The sequence below is a fragment of the Sinocyclocheilus anshuiensis genome, unplaced genomic scaffold, assembly GCF_001515605.1.
Source record: "Sinocyclocheilus anshuiensis isolate Anshui unplaced genomic scaffold, SAMN03320099.WGS_v1.1 scaffold543, whole genome shotgun sequence".
In the NCBI taxonomy this organism is placed as follows: Eukaryota; Metazoa; Chordata; class Actinopteri; order Cypriniformes; family Cyprinidae; genus Sinocyclocheilus; species Sinocyclocheilus anshuiensis.
In genome coordinates this window covers 162389-175148 of record NW_015552590.1, presented here as the reverse complement: position 1 = coordinate 175148, position 12760 = coordinate 162389, and the positions used below count along the sequence as shown (strand labels likewise).

The window sequence follows — 12760 nt, the reverse complement described above, 5'->3', positions numbered from 1 at the left end:
TATATATATATAATGTATTTATAATAAATAAAAAAAAAAAAATTATAAAATAAAAGTTACTAGCACCACCAACTTCTCAGGTACAATTTTATTCTTCCATGAGGGTTTTAGCATAAGTCGCCAAAAAAAAAGCATGTTGAGAAATGTCTCTTAATTCATCTAATTTAAAGCGCCGCTGCTACAGCCATCAAAGCAGCGCTTGTGTGCAAATTCACCTCCTTATATACGATCAACTGCAAGACAATCACTGTCGGACCTCAGATCGCCTGCTGCGAGCAGCGTTCCTGTTATTATGCACAATCCATGGCTTCATTTCTTAGGGTTTGTGGGAAGATCAAAGCACAGTTTTCTGCAGTCTGTCACTGATTCTTTATGGTGCTACTCTTTCAAAAAAAGTGTCGCAGCAGAATAAAGCCTCGACAAACTGTTGGATTCCATAAAGTAGCTCTAAAATCGGATCTAAAACTTATGAAAAAGTTATTCTGTGGTTTGTCAACTAAACTTCTCAAAGTTTTGATCACATGATCTCCTTCTCTCCACATCTCCAGCCGAGAACACTTGCTCGCCGTCCCAGTTTCAATGCAAGACCACAATGCACTGCATCTCCAAGCTGTGGGTGTGCGACGAGGACCCCGACTGCGCCGACGGCTCGGACGAGGCCAACTGCGGTGAGTCGCTCGCTGTCGCCACGCATTACCACATGCTCGTCATCAACGTACATAAATATCCTCATTAAAATTCGGCGTGACAAATTTCAGCTGGTCTAAACTCCTAAAACATTCCATTTGCTTTAATTTTGCACCAACTGTTTGCCCAGAGGACTGATGCAGATGAATAAAGATAGCTTTTGCTCGCTTTCATAACCGAGTTCCTACTCTGATCTTGGGGTTTTGTGGATGTGCTAAGAGACGTTTCGCCGGAAACCACTCACCCGAACGCTAAAGTTTTCTCAGGGCGAGCGTTGTCAGGTTGCATTGTGTTTGCTTTATGAGCAGCTAACCGATTAGTCTTCCCAATTGGGCCCAAAATGGATGATTTAGTGTGCTATAATTATGCAGATTCTGCTTTTTCTGTGTTTTTGCAGAGCAATGTTTCGCGTGTCAAGTAAAGCAGCTGCTTTGGTTTGTAGAGGACATGTAACTATTCCAGGGGAAGTGATTATTGTTCAGAAGTTGTTAATTGAGACTTCTCACTTATTTACCTATCAAGTTTGACGTGATGCATGTTCTTGAGCTCATTATTTGATACTTTAATACGTATAAACAAATAATAATAATTACTATAATTGAATAATTATTATTTAGTATTTTTAATAATTTAATAATGACTATCAATAATTAAAAAAATGCATTTGATTTATATTGCAACTTTATTATAAACTATACAATAAAAAATAACTTGTATTTCAAATGTATTTACTTTTTTGGGATACAATGTGTGTGTGTGTGTGTGTGTGTGTATATATATATAATGTTTTTTTTTATTTTTTTATTTTTTATTTTTTTTGCTCAAATATATTTACTATATTTAGCTTTGTTATGTTTATATATGAAAAATATTTTATCCCAAATAATGGAAGAATTCCAAATAGAATGGAATAAATAGTAAAATAATTCATCACTATGAATGACTTTAAAAATACATTTTAAAATATACAAAAAAGTATGACTAATGTAGTTTACATTTATTTTGAAACTATATAACAATTATATTACAAACTATACAATTAAAAAATAAATTTACTTAAGTATAAAAATACTTATTTATTTATTTGTTTGTTTGTTTTGTAAATACCAAAAATATAATAAAAGAATCCTTAAGTCATACTGTTTGCAACTGTTTAAATGTTTATTTGATATTCAAATTTATATTTATATTTGAAGTATATTTTAGCCCAAACATGTTTTTATAGTTTATATTCTATATGCAAAAGTATAATTTGCCAAAATTATTCCCAAACATTTCCAGCGAATCTTCTCACTTGATTCCTTGTGATAATCGTATTGAGAAACTAGTCAGAAGTTTTCCAGTACTTTTGGAGGAGAATTATGGAATTATATATAGTGAAGGTTACAGACAGGAGGATCATAATCTAATAATATAGAACAAAGTTTGAGTGGTGAAAACGTTCGCTTGTGTTCTGTATTCAATGCACTTTTCGGGACGAAAAGGACTTTATATCATACAGCTGATGTGCTCAAGATTGTTTAGTGTTGACTTTAAACTTTAAAGCCCTCACATCTTGAACAAAAAGACTTCCTCTGAGTGTCCTTTATGTCAGTGTCATTTAGCATTTTGAAGGACGTCCTCACATTATTGCTGGTAATGTTTCTCTGTGCAGCTTTAATGGCTGTCAAGTACATTAGGTCACATCGCAGTAACAAATTGTCTTGTAAATCGTTTTTTACTTTATATTGATCCGTCCAGCATTATAAAACAAAAAAAGTTTTCATTTTCAAATAGTCCATTTCTGTCCAGCACTGAATCTCAGTTACCGTCTACCTCTCCAAGGGACCAACTAACCCACTGGCTTTCATTACTGGGGAAGTTTAGTGCGTTGCAAGGAGGAAGTAAGCTGAAGTTTGACATCATTTTGTCGTTTGGGACTTTGGAGAAAGTCTTCCACTGCAGTAGTGTTCTTCAAAACATACTGACGGTTTTTAGTCACGGAAATATAATTTTAAGTTGTGTGCAAAGTTGTCTGGTAGGGTGGAATGAAACTTTTCCTGACCTGTCACAGCTTACAATTAAAAAAAAGTTGTATTTATTTATTTATTTATTTATTTGTTGTTATTCTTTTCTTTTAGGTGTTGCAGATTTCTTCAGAAAATTTGAATCCATGAAATTCTAACATATAAGCAAAGGACTTATTACACTGAAAAAAATGTTTCATTCATCCAATTAAAAAATTAATTGGCAAGTTATTTATTTTTCATTGGCTCAAGTTAAAAAATATAGATGTGAATCATTACCCTAATTTTTTTTAATTGGATGAATGAAAAAAAAAATGTCAGTGTAGGTTTGTTTTGTTTTTACATTTTAAATGATTATAATATCACCATATTTTAATTAGTTTTTATTGTCATTAATTATTTTTAAATTGCTTATTTTAATTATAGTTATATAATAATGCAAATAAAAAATAATTGTATTTGAATATTTTTTATTTAGTCCAGTATCAGACAGAAGTGTATGGTTTATTATGTTCTTAGTCTCAGAAATGATTACAATTATCGCAATTGCAATTTGTGATACTAATTATAATAATGAGTTGAGCTATTTCTATATATGTTTTTTGTTGTTGTTGTTTTTTTTTTATAATTGTGAATAACTATTAAAGTATTACACTTAGTTATATAAATATTATAATTAAAATGTTTGTTTATTTGTTTATTTATTTGTTTGTTTGTTTATCATTGTTTATTATTGTATTCATTGATAATAATAATGTAGATAATTATTACTGTTCATTACTTATATATGAATTACATATTGAATTAATATTTTAATCTCAATAAATAATATGTATTATAATATTTTAATTGGATTTTACTGATTTGTTTTTATCATAAATAATTTGTGTCTTAGTTATAATAATAATAATAATAATAATAATGTTTACAAAAATGCCAGTAATTATTAAACTGTTTTATAACTATATATTTCTATCTCAATAACAATTCAATATATTTTTGATGGAATTGTGAGTAAATATAAATGTTTTATATATTATAATATTTGAATCTGTTTTTACTTATTTGTTTTTATCATAAATAATTGTATTTGAGTTAATAATAATAATCATAATAATAATCATAATAATAATAATAATAATTGGCTAAATATCTGACAAAAGTGTGAGGATTATAATGTTCTTAAAGTCTGAAAAAGCTTTAGTTCTCAATGAGTTTTTTTCTTTCTCTCTGAGTGCTGGAATTGTGTTTGGATTTGGACCATATTGTTGCTCTGGAGGATGTATTGGATTTCCCTAGATGCACAACTCACTCCTGCACTTTACATCATTGAGAGGATATAATGGAATATTCACATTAACCCAGCATAATACTGTATTGATTTTTAACCATGAGTACATTCCCTAAGTGTCGGTCTGAATGTCCATCAGCGGAATGGAGCTTCATCTTCAAAAAATCAATAAGTTGCTTACATCTCTTTGGAAACGGGGCATTTCCTGAAGAGATATTAAGATGAAACGCATCCACTAGTGGCTGCATAAGATACAAAGTAGACATCGATATGGCATATTGACATGGTGACTGAGATGAAAAGGGGACCAACACTTTTGATGGAAATGGACATTGGAAAATGGATAGACTGAGTGCAATGGACTGGATTACAACGCTGGGGTTTTGTTTTGTTTTGTTTTTTGTTTTTGCTTTTGCTTTTGCTTTTGCTTTTGCTTTTGCTTTTGCTTTTGCTTTTGCTTTTGCTTTTGCTTTTGCTTTTGCTTTTGCTTTTGCTTTTGCTTTTGCTTTTGCTTTTGCTTTTGCTTTTGCTTTTGCTTTTGCTTTTGCTTTTGCTTTTGCTTTTGCTTTTGTGTTTGCGTTTGCTTTTGCTTTGTTTTTGTTTTGTTTTGTTCATCAACTTAAAAATTATTCACTCAGTTAAAAAAACAAAGATTAGTATTATTATTATGAAATATTTGTATTAATATTTTAACAATTATTCAACATATTTTTTGAAGTTTGAGCAAATACAAATGGAATTAAATAGTTTTATCTTATACTAAAATATAATGCAAATAAAATGTAATATCAGTCTTTTTCTGTCACTTTAATTACTGAGGTAGTTTGTGTTATGTTATTGTAGTTGGTTTGTTTTGAGAAGTAATTTGAAAAAAAAAAGTTGAAATATTCGTAATATTTTAAACAATTATTAAAATATTCCAACTAATTATTATTAGTATTATTATTATTTTGTATTTTATTTTTATTTTTTTCAGTCACTTCTGTCTAATTTCTGGCATTGGCATCAGACATTGAAAAATATTATGTATTATGTTCTTTTTTTTTTTTTTATTGTGTCAGCAGGTAGTATTAAGTGGGAGGTTATGATTGTCCTGATGCAAAAATGTTTTTCATGAGTGTTATACTGCAGTACTTTGTTATGAGGAGCGATATGATTTGTTCTTCTTCATTGTGTTCTCAACAACTCATTCTCTCATTGGTTGCTCTGGTTTGAATGGCGGAGCATTGGTTCGTGTGTTTTGCAGAGTCACGACTAAATATCCACATTATTGTTGTTTCAGAAGAATGGATGGTTGGATTGAGCTCTCATGAAAGATTCAGCATGCCGCCATGCTCTGACGCATTGAGCACCGCTCTTAATTTGTTGGATGTGGCCTCTCACATCACCGCATGATCCAATTTATTTATTTTGAATTATTTACCATGATCTGCCTCATGTTGGCAGCACGTCGGCGAAAGCTAATTAGCCGAGAACGCTGCCCGTAGCTCTTTGAAAGCATACAGACAGACAGAATTCATTCATTACACCTGCTGCGTTTGTTTGCTTGTCTTTAAAATTCTTTGAAATTTAGTAAATATTTGGATATTTTTCAGTATTTTGACTTGATTCAGATAAGTTTTCTTCCTTTAAACATATAAAATTGAGTGTAAAAACATACTCGTATCCTCTATTAAGTTTTAATGAGCGAAATTCTCTCTTCATCCAACTTGAAGGTGATTCAAGCCCTAAAGCTATTTGAGGGAAAATATTAATATTCCAGCCTTGTTCTTTCTAAATTAGAATTCTCTTAATATCATTTTAAGTCGGGGAATTAGGACTCAAACACAGCATTGTGATTGTCAATTAATCATGCATTATGTTCTCATCATCTCTCGACGATTAGTCGTCGCCGACATTCAGATGAGGGGAAATTGCATTTCTGATTTCCTGTACTCAAATCAGCTCGGATTAGCATGTTGATTATTTCAGAGCAAGGAAATGTGATTTACACCATTGTGCCTTTGATTTAGCCTTGTGGGACTCTGTGAAGAAAAAAAAGTGTTAAATGTAAGGTTAAAAAACCTGGCAGGTGCAGTTGCTGGAAAAATGTAACATTTATTGGTAAAATAGTAATATGCCGACCTACAAAACTACAAAAATATGCTTTGTACCTTAAACTGAAAACGTCACTACCATGGGTTTTTGAATATTCGTTTTTATTTATTTGTTTATTTTTTAATGAAATAATTTGTTTTACAAAGTTTAGTTTGATTTAATTTTTTGTTCTTTAATTTAGGCCATGTTTAGTTTGACTTTGTTGTGCCAGTGTGGTTGCTGGAAACGTTAAAAATAGGTAAACAGTAGTACATTTGTAAATTTTATTGGTAAAATATTAATATACCAACCTACAAAACAAACTACAAAAATATGCTTTGCACCTTAAAATAAACTGAAAAAGTCACTGTCACTGTTTTTTTAATGCAACAATTTAATAAGCTAATGAAGTTTCATTGTTTTGTTTTTGTTTAGTTTAATTGCACTGTTTTGTTATTTTGTTTATTTTCATTGTGCCATGTTTAGTTTTAATATTATTTTAGTGTAGTTTAGTTTTTTTTGTTTTGTTTCATTGTGCTGTGCATGTTTGTTTAGTTTCATTGTGTCGTTTTTAGTTTAGTTTAAAAAAATGTTATGTTTACAGTAAAAAAAAAAAAAAAGGCAGGTATGGTAAAAAAAATAAACATGAGTAAACATTTGTTGGTAAAATATACCAACTTACAAAACAAACTACAAAACTTCAAAAATATGCTTTGTACCTTAAACTGAAATAAACTGAAAACGTCACTATCGTGGGGTTTTGAATATTCTCTTTTATTTATTTGATTATTTTTTTAATGAAATTATTTTTTTTATAAAGTTTAGTTTGATGTAATTTTTTGTTCTTTAATTTGTGCCATGTTTAGTTTGACTTTGTTGTGCCAGTGTGTTTGCTGGAAACGTTAAAAACAGGTAAACAGTAGTAAGTTAGTACATTTTATTGGTAAAATATTAATATACCAACCTACAAAACAAACTACAAAAATATGCTTTGCACCTTAAAATAAACTGAAAAAAGTCACTGTTTTTTTTTTAATGCAAAATTTAATAAGCTAATGAAGTTTCATTGTTTTGTTTTTGTTTAGTTTAATTGCACTGTTTTGTTCTTTTGTTCATTTTCATTGTGCCATGTTTAGTTTTAATATTATTTTAATGTAGTTTAGTTTTTGTTTTGTTTCATTGTGCTGTGCATGTTTGTTTAGTTTCATTGTGTCGTTTTTAGTTTAGTTAAAAAAATGTTACGTTTACAGTAAAAAAAAAAGACAGGTATGGTAAAAAAAATAATAAACATGAGTAAACATTTGTTGGTAAAATATACCAACTTACAAAACTTCAAAAATATGCTTTGTACCAAATCCTTGTTTTCTGTTAAACATGTTAATAAATGTTTTGAAGTCTGAATACGGTGTAAAAAGTACAGTTTCTAAAGTAAAACATGTTATAGTTTAGTTTATCTAAGAGCTCAGGATTTGTTTTACACAGTTATTGTAATGAGGAAATTCAGATTAATGCTTTGTTTGTTTGTGTATGCAGATGAAAAGACATGTGGGCCGCATGAATTTCGCTGCAAGGACAACAACTGCATACCGGACCACTGGAGGTGTGACGGGCAGAGCGACTGTAGCGACAATTCAGACGAGGAGAACTGCAGTACGTGATTCTGCATTTAATCTCTTATTTAACTTGTACAAAGTTATGCAGTGAATGAAAATCCAAATGTGTTATTTTTTTATAGTGTTTGTATTTTGTTTTGCTGTAGTTTGGTGTGTTTTATTGCTGTGATGTGCATTGTTTCGTTTAGTTTCATTGTTTTATGTTGGTTAGTTTGATTTAGTTTCATTGTGCCTTGTTTAGATTTGAGTTTTGTTTTAGTTTTAGTGTGCCATGTTTAGTTTAGTCATTGTGCTATGTATTGTTGTTTTGTTTAGTTTTGTTGTGCTTGTCTTATTTAGTTTAATCGTGCTTTGTTATTTAGTTTAGTATGTTTGGTTTCATTTTTTAAGTCTCGTTGTGCTGTGTTGTTTAGTTACTTTTGTTTCATTCTGTTTAGTTTTATTGTGCTATTATTTAGTTTAATTGTGCTTTGTTATTAAGTTTAGTTAGTTTTTTTTTTTTTGGTTTAGTTTTGTCTAGTTGCATTCTGTTTTTTTGTTGTTTAGTTTTATTGTGCTATTAGTATAGTTTTATTGTGGTTTGTTTTTTAGTTTTGTTTCGTAGTGCTGCATTGCTTAATTTCATTGTGCTGTATTGTGTTTAGTTTATTTTGGCTTAGTTTTGTTTAGTTCAGTTGTGCTGCATTGTTTAGTTTTATTGTGCTGTTATTTATTTTAGTACATTTAAGTTTAATTGTACCGTTTCGTTTGTTTGGTTTAGTTTTGTTTAGTGTCACTGTGTTGTTTAGTTACTTTTGTTTCATTTTGTTTAGTTTTATTGTGATGTTATTTAGTTTAGTTTCTTTGTGCTGCTTTGCTTAATTTCATTGTGCTGTTTTGTGTTGTTTAGTTAGTTTGGTTTAGTTTTGTTTAGTTCATTTGTGCTTCATTGTTTAGTTATATTTGTGCCGTTATTTATTTTTGTTCTGTTTAATTGTGCTGTTTCGTTTGTTTGGTTTAGTTTTGTTTAGTTTCACTGTGCTGTGTTGTCTAGTTACTTTTGTTTCATTTTGTTTAGTTTTATTGTGATGTTAGTTAGTTTAGTTTCATTGGGCTTGCATTGTTTTGTTTAGTTTAGTTTCATTGTGGTGTGTTGTTTAGTTAGTTTGATTTAGCATAGTTTCATTACCCTGCATTGTTTAGTTTCATTGTGCTTTGTTGTTTTGTTAAGTTTCATTATGCTGTTTTTTTTTTTTAGTTTTGTTGTTGTGTTTAGTAGAGGTCGACCAATGTATCAGTTTTGCCGATTAATCGGCACCGATAGTTGATTGCTGGAACTATCGGTTATCGGCAAAAATCCATGCCGATAGTTTTCCGGGTTGCGTCCATTGCTGGAGCGGCTGAGAAGGGTCTGCTGTCATTACACAGTGCGAGAGCGGCCTCTAGTGGTTGAAATCACTGACAGCACGTGCTATTTGTTTATTATTTTTTTTATTATTTTTACTACTACTACTAGTATGGTTCAGTACTGTTTTTGTTAATAAAGCACTATTTTGTTGAGTATCGATTTTAAAACTATCGGTTAATTAATCAGTATCGGCCAGTGTGGTCCAACCTAGCTATCGGTATCGGCAAAATCCACTATCGGTCGACCTCTAGTTTTTAGTTTCATTGTGCATTTTGTCGTTTAGTTTCATTGTGCTGTTTTGTTATTTAGTTTACGTCACTTCATTGTGTTATTTATAGTTTCATTGTGTTCTGTTTTGTTATTTAGTTTATGCCATGTTTTGTTGTTTAGTTTCCTTGCGTTTAGATTCATTGGGCTGTATTTTGTTGTTTAGTTACTTTGTGCTTTGCTTTGTTGTTTTGTTTGGTTTCATTATGTCGTGTGTAGTTTCATTGTGCCGTGTTTCATTATTTAGTTTAGTTTCAGTTTTCTGTGTTGCTTAGTTTAGTTTCAATGTGCTCTGCGTTGTTTACAGTAGTTTAGTTTAATCCTGTAATTAGATGCGCGTTAAATATCGCATGCGATTTATCGTGCAGCCCTACCTGTAATCATGCTCTAATCTTCTTGTCTCTTTTGACATCTGAATGCTTTGACATTTAAGTACATTCAGCTTTCATATGTTCCTCTTATCACACTTGGCTCTTAACACTACTAGACATACAGGCACAGCAGGGTTTCTAAAAAAAAAAAGAACAAAAAACGGATTGATATCACGCTCCGCAGTGTGTGCCACATAGATGTTGAATCCTCAGAGAGGGATTTACAAACTAACGCTGGTGCGTCAGTGTGTGACACTGAGCCGTCTTTTTCTTCTAAAGAGCACATGGGTCTCAAACAGTGTCCAAAAGTGCTTCATCACTCTGTGTGTGACTGTTGTCTCAAATCTCCATATTTATTCCCTATTTTTCCCCTGATGGCTGAGTCATATAGACACAGAACAAGTTCTCCAGTACTCGGAGCTCCTAAAGCCCAGTGGATCTCATCACACTTCAGCTGTGTCTTCAGCCTCTAGCTTCACACTTTCAAAGGAGAGTGAAACACACAGTGAGAATGAGATTGTGCGTTGATTGCTCTGGAAGTTTGTGTCGCCCAAGTAGTGATTATATAAATTTCCCTGAAATGCAGATAGGTATTTTCCCTGTCTTCTCGGGATGTTGCTAACTACTGTCCGCTGGAGTGCAGCTGTATGTTTTTTGTCAGCCCTGTGACATTGATTGACAGTTAGCAGAGAAAGTGTCCCACTGAATGGCAGAATCGATCTCTCACACTGATCTGCAATTTGGTTTTAATGGCAGCGGTCCTGTAGCTCCAGGTATCGGAGCCCGTGATAAACAGCCATGTATGTTGCTTTGTTTTTCCTCTGTGCTGTGGCGTGAGCTCGGACCATTTATTTACTAGATTACAGAGCCACTGCCATCATTTATTCAAAATGTGATCATGATGTAAGTCAGACTTGTGCTTGCAGCAGAAAGCAGAGCACAATGGCATAATTTCCACCTCAATGATACTTCTTTACTTTCTTTTTCCACTTCCTGTTCCCTGTTGTTTCTCCTTTTCTTTCCTGTCTGTTTTTACTTTACATCTTTTACTTTGTTTTTCCTTTTGTTTTACTTCTATCCATTTCCTTTTCCTCCTTCCCTTCCCATTTGTCTTCCTAGTGTTTATCCTTTTCCCCTTCCCTTTCCCCTCTGGTTTTCCTTTACTTCCTTTTACTTTACTTTTCATTTCCTTCGTTTTTTCCTTCCTTTCGTTTTGTTTTACTTTTAATTTTCATCTTTTTTCTTTTCTTTCTGATTCCTCTTTCCATTAACTTTCCTCTTCCTCCCATTCATCTTTCCCTTCTTTAACCTGTTTTCTTTTGCAGTACTTCCTTTTACTTTGCATTTCATTTCATTTCCTTTGTTTTTCCTTTTAACTTACTTTCATGTTCTTCCTTTTTCCTTCCCTTTCCTGTTTCCCTTCACGTTACCCTCTTGTTTTCCTTCTCTTCCTTTTACTTTACTTTTAATTTCCTTTGTTGTTCATTTTCCCTTCTTTCCTATTCCTCTTTCCCTTCCCTTTCCTCTTACTCCCATTCATCATTTTCCCAATCTTTAACCTGTTTTCCTTTGTCTATTTCCTTTGATTTTCCTTTTGCCTTACTTTGATTTTCTTCCTTTTTCCTGTTCTTCTTTCCCATCCCATTCCTCTTCATCTTCCTAGTGTTAATTCTGTTCCCCTTCCCTTTTCCCTGTTTTTTTTCTTTCCTTCCTTTTACTTTACATGTATTTTTCTTTGTTTTTGCTTTTCATTTTCTTCCTTTTTCCTTCTCTGTCCTTTTCCTCTCCCTCTTTCCCTTCCCTTTTTTCTCTTCCTCGTCCTGCCATTTACCCTTTTCCCATTGTCTTCCCCCTCAGTTTTTCCATTATTTCTTTTTACTTAAAATGTTCCTGTGAGTTTTAGTGTGCTTTTCATTTTCCTGTATTTTTCCTTTTCCTTTCATTCAATTTCTTTCTTTCTTTTCCACCTCCTTTCCTTTGAAGTTGCGCTTGAACCTACTAGTTGGCATTTGTCTGAAACATGTGATGGTACACAACCTACTCAAAACAAATCAGTGCCAGTTTAACGCCGCTGTTGGCTCAGCATTATTTACTAAAGATCAACATTGTCTTGAAGGTTTCCCAGCTGTCACGTCAGACTTGTAGATTTCATAAGCTGTGATTCTATGTGCAGTCAGTCTGCCTACCACTTTTTTTTCCCCCTCTCTCATTCTTTCACTATCAATCTCTCCATCTCTTTCAATTAAAAGTGAGCTCACAGATCCCTCACTGATCTACATCACAACAGACACTAATACAAACATGTTATGTATTCAATATCAGCATGCTGCATTTCCCTAGAGCCTTAATGGACACAGGCTACTGAAGAGTGTTTGTTAGACTCAAGCTTACATTTTAGAGTCTATTTGTGTACAAAAGGTTCTATTTTTGCATGATTTCGCTCTGACAAGAGAGAAAATATGACTCATATATGGTCACCTATTAATCTAGAGATGAATTCCCACTCTGAAGTATGTGTGCGTCTTGCAGTAATACCCTGGTGTATTTGCTCACTTGCTGGGTGGGAGTGAATCCAGACAGAGATTGGATTTCTTTTCCTCTGTTGGATTCACCTTGGGAGCCTCACACAGAAACATCACTGGGAGGATATAAAAGCTCTCATTGGGTCGTGAAGTTGTGATGTCAGGGCAGATAATCTGCAGAGAGCTGGAGCCAGATGCAGAGAGACTGATAATAGAGTTAGAGGAGTGACACAGCAGTGCTCACTTATTGTGATCAAGGAAATCTGTGCTCCATCTGTTCTTTCTTTCTTTCTTTCTTTCTTTCTTTCTTTCTTTCTTTCTTTCTTTCTTTCATGTTTATTTTTCTTGCTTTTAATATCTTTGTTTATTTTGTCTGTATCTTCCATGGACCTTTCTCAGCAGGGGAAGTCGTCATAGTTGGGTAATCTTCTGTAGCAGTGAATGGGGGATTACATCCTTTTTTTGTATTCACATTTGCTCAAATAGCAAAATAAAAACTCAACAATTGTGTTTTCACAGCTTTCAAAAAAAAAAAAAAAG

The 12760-nt window shown here is 32.4% G+C and overlaps 1 pseudogene; it reads left to right on the top strand.

The window, feature by feature from the left end:
- LOC107665510 (low-density lipoprotein receptor-related protein 1B-like) overlaps positions 1–12760 on the top strand; it is a 312996-nt pseudogene that overhangs the window by 248439 nt on the left and 51797 nt on the right.